We start from the raw sequence: 18,003 nt of genomic DNA, 5'->3' as shown, positions 1-18,003 counted from the left end.
TAGTTTAACTAGGGGTTCGCCTTGTAGTGTAGTTCCATGGATTAAAACAAATTTTTATTCTGTATATGCAATCTAACATTTCCCCTCTTAATTACTTTCGGATATATACTTCAGTGTTGTTAATCACACTCACAATGTTGTGTTACCTTCACTGCCATTCATTACCAAAACATCTCCATCATTCCAAATAGGAACCCTGTATGTTTTAAGCCTTACCTTCCCATTCTCTATCTCTACCCCATCCCCTGGCAGCCTATATTCTAGGTTCTGACTCTGTGAGTTTGCTTACCCTAGTTATTTCAAATCAGTGAGATCATATAATATTTGTCCTTTTGTGTCTGACTTATTTAACTGGATATAATGTCTTCAAGGTTCATCCATGTTGTCACATTTATAAGGACTACATTCTTTTTTTTTTTTTTTGCTGAATAATATTTCATTGTATGGATATGCAACATTTTATTTATCCACTCATCAATTGATGGACATTTGAGTTGCTTCCATCTTTTGGCAATTGTGGATAATGCCTTTATGAACATTGTTGTGCAAATATCTGTTTGAGTCTCTGTTTTCAGTTGTTTTGGGTATAAACCCTGTAGTGAGATTACTGGGTCAAATGGTAGTTTTATACCTAGCCTTCTGAGGAACTGCCAAACTTCCACAGTGGCTGCACCATCTTACATCGCCACCAGTAAAGAGTGAATGCCACCAGTGTTCCCATTTCTCCACATCCTCTCCAACACATGTGATTTTCTATATTTTAATAGTAGCCATTTTGGTATATATGAAATATCTCATTGTGGTTTTGATTTGCATTTCCCTAATTGCTAATGATATGGAGCATCTTTTTGTGTGTATTTAAGCCATTGATGTATCCTCTTTGGATATATTTTTATTCAAGTCTTTTGCCTGTTTTTAAATTGGATTGCTTTTCTTTTTGTTATTGTTAAAGATTTTCTTTATATATTCTGGATATTAAAGCTTTATTGGCTATGTGGTTTCCAAATATTTTATCCCATTGAGTGTGTTATTATTTTACTTTCAATGATAAAGTCCTTTGCAGAAAAGTTTCCGATTTTCATGAGGTCCCATTTATCTATTTTTTCTGTTGTTGATTGTGCTTTGGGCTGAAAGTCTAAGAAATCAGTGCCTAACAAGGTCCTCAAGATGCTTCCCTGTGTTTTCTTCTAGGAGTTTGATAGTTTTGGCTCTTATATTTAGATCTTTGATCCATTTTGAATCGATTCTTGTATAAGATATGAAGTAGGGGTCCTCCTTTTTTTTTTAACATTCAATAATTGCAGATATATTTATTACAATTTGTAGATTAGTTGAAACAGTTTTATAGACAAGTATAATTTTAGCTATAAAACCCCAGCTGGTTACACTTGTCATTGTATCTGTAGAAGCCAATTTAGAAGTCTTTTAACCCCCTAATTTCACCTTCTTTAAATTATAAACAAAAAAATCTGATCATTTTGATTTTTTAAAAATATTAATTACCATCTATTTTCAACACCCTGCAGTAATGACATTCCTTTGTTCTTCCTCATGCAAAAACATTTAAAATTTTTACATTTAGTCACTCTCATTATACACTCTAGGCATTCCTAGATTATACCATCTCAGCCTTTATCGCTTATCGTTCTTTCTGATTTCATTTGTGCCCCCAGCCTTCCTCCCTCTATCATTGTCACATTCAGCTTCATTCAGTATTTTAACATAATTGTATTATAGTTAGGTACTGTTGTGCTGTCTGTATCTGAGTTTTTACAATCAGTCCTGTTGCATAATCTTTATCCCTTCAGCTCCAATTACCCAATATTTTTACCCTATTTCTATCTCCTGATGGTCTCTGTTACCAATGAAAGTCTCCAAGTTTATTCACTAATGTCAGTTCATATCAGTGAGACCATATAGTATTTGTCCTTTTGTTTCTGGCTAATCTCACTCAGCATAATATCCTTGAGGTCCATCCATGTTGTTACATAATTCATAACTTTATTCTGTCTTACAGCTGCATAATATTCCATCGTATATATATATGCCACAGTTTGTTTAGCCACCTGTCCATTGATGGACATTTTGGCTGTTTCCATCTCTTTGCAATTGTAAATAATGCTGCTCTCAGCATTGGTGTGCAAATGTCTGGTTATGTCCTTGCCCTCTTATGTCCTTGTCCTCTGAGTAGATACCTAGCAATGGTATTGCTGGGTCATATGGCAATTCTATATTTAGCTTTTTGAGGAACCGCCAAACTGCCTTCCACAGCAGTTGTACCATTTGACCTTCCCGCCAACAGTGGATAAGTGTGCCTCTTTCTCCACATTCTGTCCAGCACTTGTCATTTTCTGTTTTATTGATAATGGTCATTCTGGTGAATGTGAGATGATACCTCATTGTGGTTTTGATTTGCATTTCCCTAATAGCCAGGGAAGTTGAACATCTTTTCATGTGCCTTTTGGCCATTTGTATTTCCTCTTTTGAGAAGTGACTGTTCAAGTCTTTTTCCCATTTTGTAATTGGGTTGTCTGTCTTTTTGTTCTTGAGTTGAACAATCTCTTTATAAATTCTGGATACTAGACCTTTATCTGATATAATCGTTTCCAAATACTGTCTCCCATTGGGTAGGCTGTCTTTTTACTTTCTTAACAAAGTTATTTGATGCTCAAAAGTGTTTAATTTTGAGGAGTTCCCATTTATTTATTTATTTCTCCAGTGCTCTTGCTTTAGGTGTAAGGTCTAGGAAACTGCCTCCTAGTATAAGATTTATAAGATATTTCCCTACGTTTTCTTCTGACAGTTTTATGGTCTTAGATCTACTGTTTAGGTCTTTGATCCATTTTGAGTTCATTTTTGTATAGGGTGTGAGATATGGATCCTCTTTCATTCTTTTGCGTATGGATATCCAGTTCTCTAGGCACCATTTATTGGAGACTGTTCTGTCCCAGGTGAGCTGGCTGGACTGCTTTATCAAAGATAATTGTCCGTAGAGGAAAGGGTCTATATCTGAAAACTCTATTCTATTCCATTGGTCAATACATCTATCTTTATGCCAGTACCATGCTGTTTTGGCCACTGTAGCTTTGTCTGGCTTTGGTATGATGGTGATGTTGGCTTCCTAGAATGAGTTAGGTAGCTTTCCCTCCTCTTCAGTTTTTTTGGAAGTTTGAGCAGGACTGGTACTAATTCTTTCTGGAATGTTTGGTAGAATTCACACGTGAAGCCATCTGGTCCTGGACTTTTCTTTTTTTTGGAGTGCTTCTTAATGTCTGATTCAATTTCTTTACTTGTGATTGGTTTGTTGAGGTCGTCTATTTCTTCTCAAGTCAATGTTGGTTGTTCAACTTGTTGAACTTTTCTAGAAAGTTGTCCATTTCATCTACCTTGTCGAATTTATTAGCATACAGTTGTTGATAGTATCCTGTCATTGCTTCCTTTATTTCTGTGGGGTCAGTGGTTATGTCTCCTCTTCCATTTATGATATTATTTATTTGCATCCTCTCTCTTCTTCTTTTTGTCAGTCTTGCCAAGGAACCATCAATCTTATTGATTTCTCATAGAACCAACTTCTGCTTTTGTTGATTTTCTCAATTGTTTTCATGTTCTCAATTTCATTTATTTCCATTCTAATCTTCATTATTTCTTTCCTTTTGCTTGCTTTGGGGTTAGTTTGCTGTTCTTTCTCTAGTTCTTCCAAGTGGACAGTTAATTTCTCGATTTTTGCCCTTCTCTTTTGACATAGGCATTTAAGGCAATAAATTTCCCTCTTAGCACTCCCTTTGCTGCATCCCATAAGTTTTGATATGTTGTGTTTTCATTTTCATTTGCCTCGAGATATTTACTGATTTCTCTTGTAATTTCTTCCTTGACCCACTGGTTGTTTAAGAGTGTGTTGTTGAACCTTCACATATTTGTGAATTTTCTGGCACTCTGCCTATTATTGATTTCCAACTTCATTCTTTTATGCTCTGAGAAAGTGTTTTGTATGATTTCAATCTTTTAAAATTTGTTGGGACTTGATTGTGACCCAGCATATGGTCTCTCTTTGAGAATGATTCATGAGCACTTGAGAAAAAGGTGTATCCTGCTGTTGTGGGGTGTAATGTTCTATAAATTTCTGTTAAGTCTAGCTCATTTATTGTATTATTCAAATTCTCTGTTTCTTTATTGATCCTTTGTCTAAATGTTCTGTCCATTGATGAGAGTGTGGAATTGAAATCTCCAACTATGGTAGATGTGTCTATTTCTCTTTTCAGTGTTTGCCTCATGTATTTTGGAGCATTCTGGCTTGGTGCATACATATTTATGATTGTTATGTCTTCTTGTTGAATTGTTCCTTTTATTAATACATAGTGTCCTTCTTTGTCTCTTTTGACTGTTTTACATTTGAAGTCTAATTTGTTGGGTATTAGTATAGCTACTCCTGCTCTTTTCTGATTGTTATTTGCATGAAATATCTTTTCCCAGCCTTTTGCTTTCAACCTATGTTTATCCTTGGGTCTAAGATGTGTTTCTTGTAGACAGCTTAGAGATGGGTCCTGTTTTTTAATCCATTCTGCCAGTCTATGTCTTTTCATTGGGGAGTTTAATTTATTAACATTTAGTGTTATTACTGTATGGGTAGTACTTCTACCATTTTGCCTTTTGGGTTTTATATGTCATATCTGATTTTTCTTCTTTTTACCTTTACTGATAGACTTCCTTTCTACGCTCTTCTCCACACCTCTCTCCTGTCTTTTCATATCCGCCTCCAAGACAGAGACTGTTTACTAGTGCTCCCTTTAGTGTTTTTTGCAGAGCTGGTCTCTTGGTCACAAATTCAGTGATTTTTTTGTCTGAAAATGTTTTTATTTCTCCCTCATTTTTGAAGGGCAGTTTTGCTGGATATAGAATTCTTGGTTGGCAGTTTTTTTCTTTTAGTAATTTAAATGCATCATCCCACTGTCTTCTTGCTTCCATGGTTTCTGCTGAGAAATCTATGCATAGTCTTATTGGGCTTCCCTTGTATGTGATGGATTGCTTTTCTCTTCCTGCTTTCAAGATTCTCTCTTTCTCTTTGACCTCTGACATTCTGAATAGTAAGTGTCTTGGAGTAGTCTTATTTGGATCTGTTCTCTTTGGGCTATGCTGCACTTCTTGGATCTGTAATTTTAAGTCTTTCATAAGAGTTGGGAAATTTTCAGTGATAATTTCTTCCATTGGTTTTTCTCCTCCATTTCCCTTCTCTTCTCCTCCTGGGACACCCACAACATGTATATTTGGGCGCTTCATGTTGTCTTTCCATTCCCTGAGTCTCTGCTCATATTTTTCCATTCTTTTCCCTATATTTTCTTTTGCTTGTTGGATTTCAGATGTTCTGTCCTCCAGTTCACTAATCCTATCTTCTGCCTCTTGAAATCTAACATTGTAGGTTTCCATTGTTTTTTTCATGTCTTCTACTGTGCCTTTCATTCCGCATAAGTTCTGTGATTTGTTTTTTCAGACTTTTGATTTCGTCTTTTTGTTCATTCCTTTCCTTCTTTATATCCTCCTGCAATTCATTATTTGATTTTTGATGAGGTTTTCCATGTCTGTTCGTACATTCTGAGTTAACTGTTTCAACTCCTGTATCTCATTTGAATTGTTAGTTTGTTCCTTTAACTGGGCCATATCTTCAATTTTCATAGTGTGATTTGTTGTTTTTTGCTGGCGTCTAGACATTTAATTACCTTAATTAGTTTATTCTGGAGATTGTTTTCACTTCTTTTATCTAGAGTTTTCTTGCTGGATGAATTTGTTGTCTGTCTGTTTTTTGACATTCAGTTCAGCTTTTTCTGGACCACTAGTTTAGGCTTTGTTTAACAGAGGAGAACTTTTCAGTTCTTGTTTCTTGCCCTACCTTGATGGTGCCTTGCCCCCCCTACCTTTAGGAGGGTCTGGTTAGGTATTATAGACCCCAGCCGGATTTTCCCAGACCAAACTGGCCCCCTATCAGGAGGAAAGAGTCACCTGCATCAGTTTTCCCTGAGGGTGAGACCCAGCAGGTTGAAAGACTTTCCTGTGAAGTCTCTGGACTCTGTTTTTCTTTTCCTGCCCGGTATGTGGCGCTTGTCTGTTTGCAGGTCCCACTAGCATAAGATGATGTGGTACCTTTAACTTTGGAAGACTCTCCCTGCTGGGGGTGTCGTGGAGACAGGAGAGGTTGTAGGCTGGTTTTAATGGCTTTAAATTACCAAGCCCTGGGGTCTGAATTCCTTGAGGGAGGGATTCCACCTGAGTTGGGCTTCACCCCTCCCCTGGGGAAGGCACAGGCTCCAGACAAGCCCTCAAACAAGCTTGTTTCTGCCTATGCTTGGGGCAGTTGCAGCCTGAGAAGTCCTGCCACTGTATCCAAAGGCAGTCAAGCCTTTGTAGAAACACAGCCACAAAAACCTTTTTCTTTTTTTTTTCTTTTTCCGTCAGCCCTGCCCCCTTGGTGCTGGGGGAAGGCTTTGACCAGGTTCACCTGAGCTGGGGGCCTATTTTTAGTAGTCAAAATTTGTTAATTAATTCCACAGTTGGCGTTTGGTTGGGTTCAGCCCCTGCTGCTGGTCAAGTCTCTTTCCTTTCCCCTCTGGGAAGCAGCCTGTGGGGGAGGGGCGCCAGTCACCGGGGCTTGGGTAACTCACGGTTCTGGGAGGGCTCGCAGCTGGTCCAGGTGGTCCAGACTGGGGTACGCTGTGTGTTCATCACTGACGTGTCCCCAGGAGCTGTTCTGTACTGTTCCTGGTTATTTAGTAGGTGTTCTGGAGGACGAACTAAATCCCACACCTTGCTAAGCCGCCGTCTTGGCTCCTCCCCCCTATTTATTTCTTAATGCCTCTTTAAACCGCTGTTTAGTGTCCTTTCCTTTCAGTCTGAAGAAGTCCCTTTAACATTGCTTGTCGGGAGGTCTAGTGGTGATGAACTTCTTTAGCTTTTGTTTTATCTGAAAATGTGTTATTCTCTCCCTCATTTTTGAAAGAAAGTCTTGCTAAATATAAAATACTTGGTTGGCAGTCATTTTTTTTTCCCAGCATTTTAAGTATTTCAACCCACTGACTTCTTGCCTCCATGGTTTCTGATGAGAAATTGACACTCAGTGTAATTCAGATTCCTTTATGCGTATCGCATTACTTTTCTCTTGCAGCTTTCGGAATTACTTTCTTGACCTTTGCATTCAGTAGTGTGGTTAATATGTGGCGAGTTGTATTTTTCATGCTTATTCTGTTTGGTGTTCCCTGGGCTTCTTTGACATGCATATTCATATTGTTTGCTGAGGTTGGAGTGTTCTCTATCATTATTTCTTTAAATATTTCTTCTGCCCTTTTCTGTCTTTCTGCGACTCCCATAAGGTATATGCTCGGTGGTGTCCCACAGGCGTCTCAGACTATTTTTGCTTTTTATAATTTTTTTTTTCTGCTCTTCAGTCTGACTCATTTCAAGTGTCTTGTTTACTGATTCTTTTTTCTGTCAGCTCCAGTCTACTCTTGAAATCCTCCTGGGCATTTTTCATTTCAACTATTGTAGTCTTCAATTCCAGTAGTTCTGTTTGGTTCCTTTTTAAAATTTCTGTCTTCTGATATTGCTCATTCATTGTTTTTGTGATATCCTTTAGTTCTTTGTATTTTCCTTTATTTCCTTAAGCCTTTTTTTTTTCTTTTTGACCAGGCTAAAGACTTTATTCACATTTCACCAGTTTTTCTATTCATGTCTGTTTGATATTCTAGAACTCAATCCAGGATAGCACATTGCATGTAGAACTTAATCAGTTTCATACATTTGGTATCCAGGACTGTATCTGATAGGTGCTCAGTATATTTGCTGAGAAAACAAACTGAAGAAAACAACTTGAATTTAAGTCAGATAATTGGGGGGGGGGATCCACGGTAGGAACTGTGGGTGTATCTGCTGCACAAAGTTCAGGTTAGACAATGATTAAACCACAGATACTGGATCTGGCAATTGGCATATCATTGCAGACTTTAGTCCTTGAACATTTTTAAGGTCATTTTTAAAAAAGACTTTGTTTGGTATGTCCACGCTCTGGTTGTCTTCATTGGTGTTTTCTGGATTTTTATCTTCTCCCTGTGGATGGGCTATTATTTCCTGTTTCTTTTTATTGTACTCTTGTTGCACACTGTACATTTTAATATATTATTTCTGGTATTTATTCCCTGAGATGTCTGTTTCTTGATTTTGTAACCAGCTGGTGAGAAGATGGAGATTTTCTTGAGCTTCGGCCATCCTATCAGAAATGTCTGCTCAAGGTGAATGCTGTGTACAGGGTTTTCCCTGTCTTTCTGAGTCTCTGTCTTATCTTGGGCTCTTGCTTGTTGGTTGTTTTAGAGTTCTGCTGTTGACAGGAGTTTGGTTGTCCCGTCTGTTTCTTAGGAGACAGACCTCCCTCTCTGTTTTTAGTCAGCAAGCCTTTGGTCCAGACTTTCCGCCTCTCTGGTTTCTTACACTCCTTTCCTTGTCTTAAGCTGCTTTTCCCTGGAGGGCAGATTCTGGGAGGAAAGTCCAGAGCAGACTTTTCCAAATCAGTTTTTCTCAGGGACCCATAAGGCATCGCATATTGGCTCCAGAATGCTCTGTGGAAGGAATCAGGAAGGATATCAAGAACTTCTTGCACAGCTCCCCACAGTTGAGCTTTCTTGGCCTGCCCAGCAAATGCAGTTCTTCAACTCACTGTCCCCTTCAATCCTGAAGAAGTATAGCAAATGTCTCCACAGCTGCCAATCCCGTTGGGCATAGTTTGAGACAATAGCTGCTACTCCCTTTGTTGGAGATAGGATTGAAACAGTGGCTACCCTCAGAGCCAAGTCTTCAGCAATCTGAAGTTGCAAATCAAAAGCCATGATCAGTGATCAGCCATGCCTACTCCTGTACTTGGGGAAGAGGAGTTTTTATGTCCCTTTCTGTCACCAGCAAGGTACCCAGGGGTTGGATCCCATGGCAGGCTGCAGCAAGAGTTCAGGATGGATGCCGGTAACTTGCCATCCTATACAGAGAGAGCAATTTACTGTTCTTTACTGTAATTTATCAGCTGCTTCCTTCTGCTCTTCCCTGGATGCTGACAGTTTTTTTCTGGCCTCTGGAATTTCAAAATAGTTGTTTTAGACAGTTCCTCTGGGAGTAGATGTAAGAGATCTTAGCAACTAGTGTGATGCTCCAGAGTCCTTAACCTGAAGTCCTAGCCTGAAGGTTCTCTCTGGTGATGACCTGTTCACTGGCTTTGTTCATTCTCCACTGAGGCTTAGTTTTAAGAGCACTGACTGTCTGAGTTCTCCAGCCTTGACAGAGTTTTCTGGGAGAGAGAAGGCTTGGAAATGTATACCAATAGCCACTGGCCTGAAAATGAGGAAAGATAAATTCTAGGACTTGATCTGAGTCCCTAAAGCACTGGGACAGATAGCCTCTTCTCACCCATAGCTCCTGAGGTATGCACTAATGGAAGAACAGTGGAGAGTCAAGGAAATGTAAGATCATGTTCTGTTAAACAATACCCTTATTGTTAAAGTGCCCTTTAAGTAAATTTGGGTACCCCAAATGTTTAACATGAAACCATTTTATTGGTGAAGAGAGTAAGTTTTGGTTCCCTAGAAATTTCAGTATAGAATATCAGATTTTTCTTAATACCTGATATCTGAGATGTTATTGTCTTCATCAAATTTCAGTCCTCACTGGATTAGACATAAGTCAGCCTGTTCACAGTAGTGGAGAATGAATGGTAGTCACTGATGGATTTGTTATTAAGGTGGTATGTAATCTCTTTTTTGTCTGTGCTTCTCTTGGAGCTGCAACCAACTTGTCAGTGTATCGGCTTCTGGAAGGCCAAACTGTACAAGGCAAGCATTACCTTTTTGCAAGAAGGCTGGAGGGGAAAGCAATCAGCAGCTGCTTGAAATTTTTTTTTCTCATTCTACTACCCACCTCTATTCTTCTGGGTGTTATATGGTACATTCTTATGGCATTTTTCTAAGAGTTTCACATTCCTTCTGCTTATGGAACCTGCTTGTGGTAAGTGGGATGGGGGACGTTTTGAGGAAGACTGGCTATGTGATATCATATTTACTTCTACCATTTTACCCTACAGAAGTCTAGAATCTCTCCTTAATTATTCCGTAACCCATTGTGATGGTTAAATTTGTGTATCACCTTGGCCAGGTTATGGTATCTAGTTGTTTGGTCAAGCAAGCACTGGCTTGATTGTTATGGTAAGGACATTTTGTGAACCTCTAAATTTTCAGTAAGTTGATTTTATCTATGTCTGATTACATCTGTAACCAACTGAGGAAATTGCTTTCAACAATGAGATAAATCTTATCAAATCAGTTGAAGGCATTAGAAGGGAAAGTGATGATTTCAGCAGTCAGAAGAGTAAATGTCCATCACTACTTTAGCCATCGGTTCCTCCTGTGGAATTCACTGAGAGCCTTTAGAGCCCCCAGCTTGTGGCCTGCCCTGTGGAATTTGGATTGCCTGTCTCCATAGTTGTGTGAGACAGTTCTTACAAAAATATCACAATATTTACACATACTGCTTTTTGGTCCATTTCTCTAGAGAATATAGCTTTGGTACCAGGAGTTGTTCTTCAGAAACAAAATCTTAACAATGAGATTTCTGAATTGATTGTTTTTTTTTGGAATTGATTCTCTTTTCTGATTAGATTCAAAGGCACTAATACCATTTTTGACAATCAAGATGGCATTGATAGTCCATGGTATAAGTTGGCAGTAGAGATATATTAAATATCACCACTGGATATGGCTGTTCAAATGCTTATAAGAGGCAGGGCTCTGGGTGAGAGTTTTTTTTTATTTTTGGTTTCTTATTGCTCTTTATTTTTTCTTTTAGTATTTTTACTGAGAAATCTTTTTTTAAAATTTTTATTAATAAAACCAATCAACATATAACACAAACATTCTTAATGTATGAACATTCCATACTTGGCCTGCAATCAATGGCACACAATATCATCACATAGTTATATATTCCTCACCATGATCATTTCTTAGAACATTACCCCAGAAAAAGAAATAACTCATACATACCATTCCCCTTACCCATCCCTCTCATTGACCATCAGTATTTCCCTCTATCCAGTTTATTTTAACATTTGTTTTCCCTATTATTTATTTATTTTTAATCCATATTTTTTACATCTGTCCATACCATAGATAAAAGGAGCATCAGACACAAAGTTTTCAGAATCACATATTCACTTTGCGAAAGCTGTGTCATTATACAGTCATCTTCAAGAAACATGGCTACTGGAACACCACTCTACAGCTTCACGCACTTCCTTCTAACCTCTCTAATACACCTTAAACTAAAAAGGAGTTATCTATATAATGCGTAAGAATACCCTACAGGATAACCTCTCGACTCTATTTGAAATCTCTCAGCCACTGGCACTTTATTTTGTCTCATTTCTCTCTTCCCCCGTTTGGTTGAGAAGACTTTCTCAATCCCTTGATGCTGAGTCCCAGCTCATTCTAGGATATCTGTCCCATGTTGCCAGGGAGGTTTACATCCCTGGGAGTCATGTCCCACCTAGAGAGGGGGAGGGCAGTGAGTTTGCTTACCATATTGGATGAGAGGCTGCATCTGAGCAACAAAAGAGGTTCTCTTCGGTATCACTCTTAGGCCTAATTTTAAGTAGGCTTAGCCTGTCCTTTGCAGGGATAAGTTTCATGTGACCAAACCCCAATATTGACAGTTCAGTCTATCAATTTTGTTGTCCTCACTGCTTGCAAGAATATCGGGCCTTCTCCAAATGGTGAAGTTGAATTTTCCATCTCTCTCACCCTTCCCCAAGGGGACTTTGCAAATATTTTTTTATTCACTGTTCAAATTACTCTGGGATTTATTGGGCATCACTCTGGACAAACCTACAAAATCTCATGTCCTAGTCAAGATTCCATGTACTTATGGTGTTCAATTAATCTATCCATGTAAGTTGTATTAGGAGATGCACTAGTCAAAATATAAATTTTGTACCAAATAAACATTTTTTTGCTTTAGTCGGTGAGAGTGTTTTTGACACCTTAACAGAGTTTTGTGACAATAAAAGGTATACTAATGTTGGCTGGTTGTTCCTAAATATGCTGGCTACAGTTATAGAAGAAAGGTTGATCTTAATTTGAAACTTAAGCACCACATGAAGGAAAAGAAAGTTTCTGTGTGTGCCCTGAAAGAAAATCTTATTTTGTGTAGTTGCAGACTTGAGATCTCTGAAAACCAGACCAAGGGTCTCATTGTGCAAGTGCCTGAATTATAATGTAAACTAAATTCCCAACCTGGCAGAGTGTCTTTTGTTAATTGATTGAAAAGAATGGGATCCTGAAAATTGGAATGTGGACATATGGAATAATAATGATGGTGATGGGGACATTGAAACCTTAGATTCTGCTGAGTCTTTGCCAGATAAACCTGTAAGACCAGCCATCTGACCGCCAGTCAGCCTGAGGATTCTGCCATCCAGCTTCCACCTGAAAAAATGACCCCTGTGCCTGATAAACCTGTAACCACCTACTCTGAGGAAATAGCCCTCATTTCTCTGTCCCAAGAGGTTAATCCTGTTTCACATTGAAACTGCAGTGGAATACCTAAGGTAGTTAAAACACTTCTAATTCTTTTCCTGACGTATTCCCACCACCCATGTTTTCTTCCAGACCTATAACTAGACAAGTCCCAATAGGCCCCAAAAGGTGAGGTACAAAGTGTGACCCATGAGGAGAAGTGCTATACTCCAAAAGAACTGCATATTTTTTCCAATTTTATAGACAGAAATCAGGGGATTATGTGTGGGTATAGGTATTAGAGGTATGAGTTTAAAGATGCATATCCCAGTTGTTTTTAAGGAATATGTTCTAGTTTGCTAGCTGCCGGAATGCAACACACCAGAGACGGATTGGCTTTTAATAAAAGGGGATTTATTTTGTTGGTTCTTCAGAGGAAAGGCAGCTAACTTTCCACTAAGGTTCTTTCTTACGTGGAAGGCACAAGATGGTCTCTGCTGGTCTTCTCTCCAGGCCCCTGGGTTCCAACAACTTTCCCCAGGGTGACTTCTTTCTGTATCTCCGAAGGCCTAGACTGAGCTGCTAGTGCTGAGATGAGGAATGCCGAGCTGCTTGGCTGTGCTACATTGCATTCTCTCATTTAATCACCAGCCAATTAAGTCACACGTCACTCATTGCAGCAGACACGCCTCTTAGCTGACTGCAGATGTAATTAGCAACAGATGAGGTTCACGTACCATTGGCTTATGTCCATAGCAACAGAACTACGTATGCTCATCTGGCCAAGTTGACAACTGAATCTAACTAACACGGAGTAAGTACTACTTTATGAAAAGTGTTTATTAAGACCAGAAGACAGTGGAGTTCTACTCATTTCCCTAATGCGCTCCCTCAAGGTTGATAGTAATAATAAATTTCAGGCCGTGGTAAGTGCTATAAAGAAAAGAGTCATTTTAAGAGGATAGAGAATGATGAAAGTGGTGGTGAGCCTTTTTAAAAATATATTAGTCAGAAATGTCCTCTTGAGGAAGGGCAATTTGCATGAACACTGAGTGATGTGAATAATTGAGGTACCAGAATTTGAAGTAAGTGGGAAGGCTCTGAATCAGAGTGAGTTTGTTGTGTTGAGGGAAAACAGTAAGGCCATTCTGGCTGAGGTTCCATCATCCCTGGAGATAACTGATATATAGGGAAGGGGTGAAGTGGTAGGCTAGGACCTGGGAAAGAGCCCTAAGGCAGTGAGAAGCCATTAAAGGGTTTTAAATGGGGTGGATACATGAACTGATTTACATTTTTGGAAGATCACTATGTTGAAGGAGAATGCATGGAGTGGGGATGGGGAGAAGATGGAAAGAACAATTAGGAGGCTCTTGCAGGTGAGAGTTGATGGTTGCTGGGATGAGCCTGGTGACTGAGGAGACAAAAAGGACATCCTTGAGATATATTTTGACCATAGAAGTATTGATACTTGATTTAATTGTTTTTCACTTGTAAGCAGTAGATCAGTCAACTCACTGGCTTAAACCTGTCTCTGTTGTTTTCCTCTGCCTTCTAGGGTTGGTGTTATCCTAAGGCTGGCTCCCATGGAGGTATAGAACAGTGCCAGTAACACCTGAGCCTGTCCCTCTCTATTTGTTCCATTTTCTCTCAAGTTGGTGGTAGGAGAGAGAGGGGAGCAAGTGTCTCTCCCCATAATCATCAAATAAGGTCCTAGAGCCCTAATTTAATTGTACCATTGTAGGTCAAGTACCCACTCCAAAACAATCAAGGTGCCAGTTGACTTCAGACTAGGTTAAATGTCTGTTCCTAAGTCTGTCAACAGTGAAGGAATAGCTATTAGAGGTGTGTTAAATAACTAGTCTGTTTAGGTTGCTACACACCATGGATGAGGAATGGATTTTGGGAGGGAGCCAATGCAGTGTCTGGTAGCTGGGGAAGGAAAGGGAGAGAAAAATTAAGCATGACTCACAGGCTTCTGACTTATGCAAGAATAGATTGTGGTACCATTAGCTGGTTAGTTGAGACTTAAGGGTCTACAGTGTTAGGCAGTGTCAAAGTTCTATTTAGCTATGTTATATTTGAGATATCTCTGAGAACTATCTGGTGGAAATGTCAGTAAGTAGTTAGAGATGTGGGTCTAGCGCTGGGAGAGAGGTTGGGCTTGGAGATAGAAATTTTGGGGTTCTTCGTGTGGATAATTGGTAATTAAAGCCAATGCACTGAATGTTAGTAATTAGGGAGAGAGTATGGTGGGTCCAGAATTGAGCCCAGGCCAATCCAACATTTAGAAGTCAGAGAGGAAAAATAGCACAGGAGAATAGCTGGTCAGGTAGAAAGAGAACCTGGAAAGTATGGTATCATGGAAGCTGAGTGTAGAATGTTTCAAGGAGAAAACTGTCAACTATATTTGATAGTGCCAAGTATAAGTAAGATTAAGGCTTGATATCCATCCAGTTTCACAGTGTGGAGGTTGTTTATTTCATATGTTTGAAATTTAGATTCATATTAGTCCCTAGAGACTGGAACATCCACACTGAGGCAGCATTGATTTTTCTCTGGTAAAGTACTGCATGTCTGAAAGGCACTTGCTCTTCAGCTGATTGGATGCTTTTTGTCATTGGAGATGTAGCCTTTGATACACCTCAAGGACAAGAATTAAAACCTTTCCTTTTCCTCCTATTGCATCCACATTCTTTTGCTTTCCTGAAGGCTTTTTATTTTAAAGACTTTCTTTCATTAAAAAGAAAAACTTTATTAAAGGAACTTTCAAACACAAAAGAGAAGAATTTACTGAATTTCCATGTACCCTTTGTACAGGAAAGATATAATAAACACTTACCCTTTCCTTTTTTTTTTTCCTCATCTTTTTCAGGTTGTTTATATCAGTAACAATTGCAGGGATTATATAATAATTATATAAAAATCTGCTGTGTTGTGCTTTGCAATTTATTGCTTTTTTGTATATATTTTTCACAAAAAAGGAAAAAATAGTTGATTGTGGTGATAAAAAAATACTTATTCCTTCTAGCCTCCTATATTCTGGAGCAGTTAGAAGTAAAAATCTGAGATGATGGTATGGTAGCCCATGACAAACTCTGGAATCTGTCCTGTAACTACTTGTCGAAGTGTGCTTTAAACATTTTGCTTTTTCCTTTCTTTGCATTTTATATGTGTTATATGATACAATAAAAAGAAAAAGATCCACTGTGGATTTTTTATAGTGCTTTAATCTTTTGTTGTACAAGCATTTTCTGGGCTTGAAATTATCAGAAAAGCAATAGCTTTGGTTTCACAGCTAAAACACTCAATATATTTACAAATAAAAAATCTAAAAGTGCACATTTATATTTGATACATCATTTGCTAATATTGAAAGAGTTGTTCTCAAGAATTTGATGACACAGTTTCTGTCTTCTCTGATGGTTTCAGCCACTGTCCACAAAGGCCCTCCTGAATAATCTTCCTCTGCCTGAAGTTTTCAGGTCAGGAGCTCTTCTGTTGACGACATGTATCTAACTCTTCAAACTCATTGTGCTAATTTATTCTCCCTACTTTTTGGGTCACTTTTCTATTTCTGTTACTTAAATTTTTTCTTTTTTATATCATCATGAGAAGAAAGGAAGACTTCTTCAGAGTCTTGAAGGATGTGTGTGAGTTAAACAGAAAAGGATGGAGGTGAAGAGATTGTTCTTGGCAAAGAGGAGATCAAACAAAATTTTCTTTTCAGTTTTCAAGAAAATGATTTGCTGTCCCAGCAACTTTCAGAGGTGGCCAATGTGATTTTTTTTTCACAATTATTAGAAATTCAGAGGGTTTTTATATATTTATTTAAAAATCACTTTTAGTTTAACATTGTTTTTTAGTGTCAATATTGACTTGTCTTTGGTCATTAGGAGTCTTTTTTATCTTAGATGATTTTCTCATCTTTTCCCAGGCATTTTTAGTAGTTTATCAAAAAGAATATTATTTTGTAGTGTTGCTCTCATGAATTCTTCTGCAAATGCTATGGAAATTTTGGGATAGAGAGAGCTGTTAATTTCATGGTCTTCAAGGGAGAAATGTTAGAATCCTTTTGATTAGCATTTAGTTCCGTTACTATTAATTTTGATATCATGAAACCCAAAATGTGACATTCCCAGTAAACAACCCAGAGTGTCTGTCTACTCAGTTTTTCTTTTTTTAAATATATTTTTATTGAGAAATCTTCAAACACATGCATTTCATATATTGTGTTAAATCAGTGGCTCACAATATCATCACATAGTTGTGTATTCATCACCATGATCATTTTTTAGAATATTTGCATCACTTCAGAAAAAGAAATAAAAAGAAAAAACTCATGTATCCCATACCCCTTACCCCACCCTCTCATTGACCGCTAAGTATTTCAAGCTACCCAATTTATTTTATTCTTTGTTCCCCCTATTATTTATTTATTTATTTAATCCATATTTTTTCACTCATTTGTCCGTACTCTCGATATAAGGAGCATCAGACACAAGGTTTTCACAATCACACAGTCACATTGTAAAAGCTGTATCATACAATCATCTTCAAGAAAAATGGCTACTGGAACAATACATTGTATTCTGATATTCCTTAGTCCTATCCAGATCAGCTTCATTCATATCTCTATTTGAAGTCTGATCACTTTTTCACCTTTTTAAAACAGTTTCTGTATGGGGTACTGCTGATTTTCATAGCTTCAGAGCTCTATCTCTGAGTCTCTTGTGTCATATGAACACCCAAAGTTTCTGGGAATGACCATGTTACATACAAACAGCTCAGTATCTCCGAGTTGAGAATTAACAGTTACACCTCCTGATTATATGTGACTGCTGTAAGAGCTTATCATTTAGGACCCTTTACAATAGGCCCCAGCCTGATAACCCATGCTCTCAACTTTAGTTCACTGAATTTTTATATTACAGTTAGTCCATATGATTGAGGCATGTTAATATTTGTCTTTTTGTTCTTGACATTTCATTTAGCATACAATCCTTAGGGTTCATTCACCTAGTTGCATGCCTCATAACTTCATTCCTTCTTGTTGTCACTCAGGGGTCCAGTAGTCCATTGTATGTACACACCATAGTTCCCCATTCCATTCCATGATTGTTGTACCGTTAGGCCACCTCCATCCATTGTGGATCAGGAACACTGCTGCCAAAATACCAGTGTGCAAGTGTCCATTTGTATTCCCACACTTAGTTCCTCCAGGTATATATTGAACAATGGGGTTTCAGAAACATGGCAACCCCACCTCTAGCCTCCTGTGAAACCGTCACACTGCCCTCCAAGGGGCTGCACCTCTCAATTTTCCTACCAACAGTGAATAGGTATATCACTTTCTCCACATTTTCCTCTAGCATTTGTTTCTCTCTGTTCATTTTTAAACAGTTTTATTCACACATCATACAATCCATGCTAAGTGTATAGACATGCCTTTGCCACCATAATCTATTTGAGGACTTTT

General features: G+C 38.3%; 1 protein-coding gene across 2 annotated transcripts in view; it reads left to right on the top strand.

The window, feature by feature from the left end:
• The window catches only part of CDS2 (CDP-diacylglycerol synthase 2), a 110,009-nt gene that overhangs the window by 48,210 nt on the left and 43,796 nt on the right, over window positions 1-18,003 (top strand). The window lies entirely within an intron of this gene.

Source organism: Tamandua tetradactyla, chromosome 1 (assembly GCF_023851605.1).
Source record: "Tamandua tetradactyla isolate mTamTet1 chromosome 1, mTamTet1.pri, whole genome shotgun sequence".
NCBI classification, from domain to species: Eukaryota; Metazoa; Chordata; class Mammalia; order Pilosa; family Myrmecophagidae; genus Tamandua; species Tamandua tetradactyla.
Note: the sequence above shows the minus strand (reverse complement) of the source record. Positions and strands in the feature narration are given on the sequence as shown.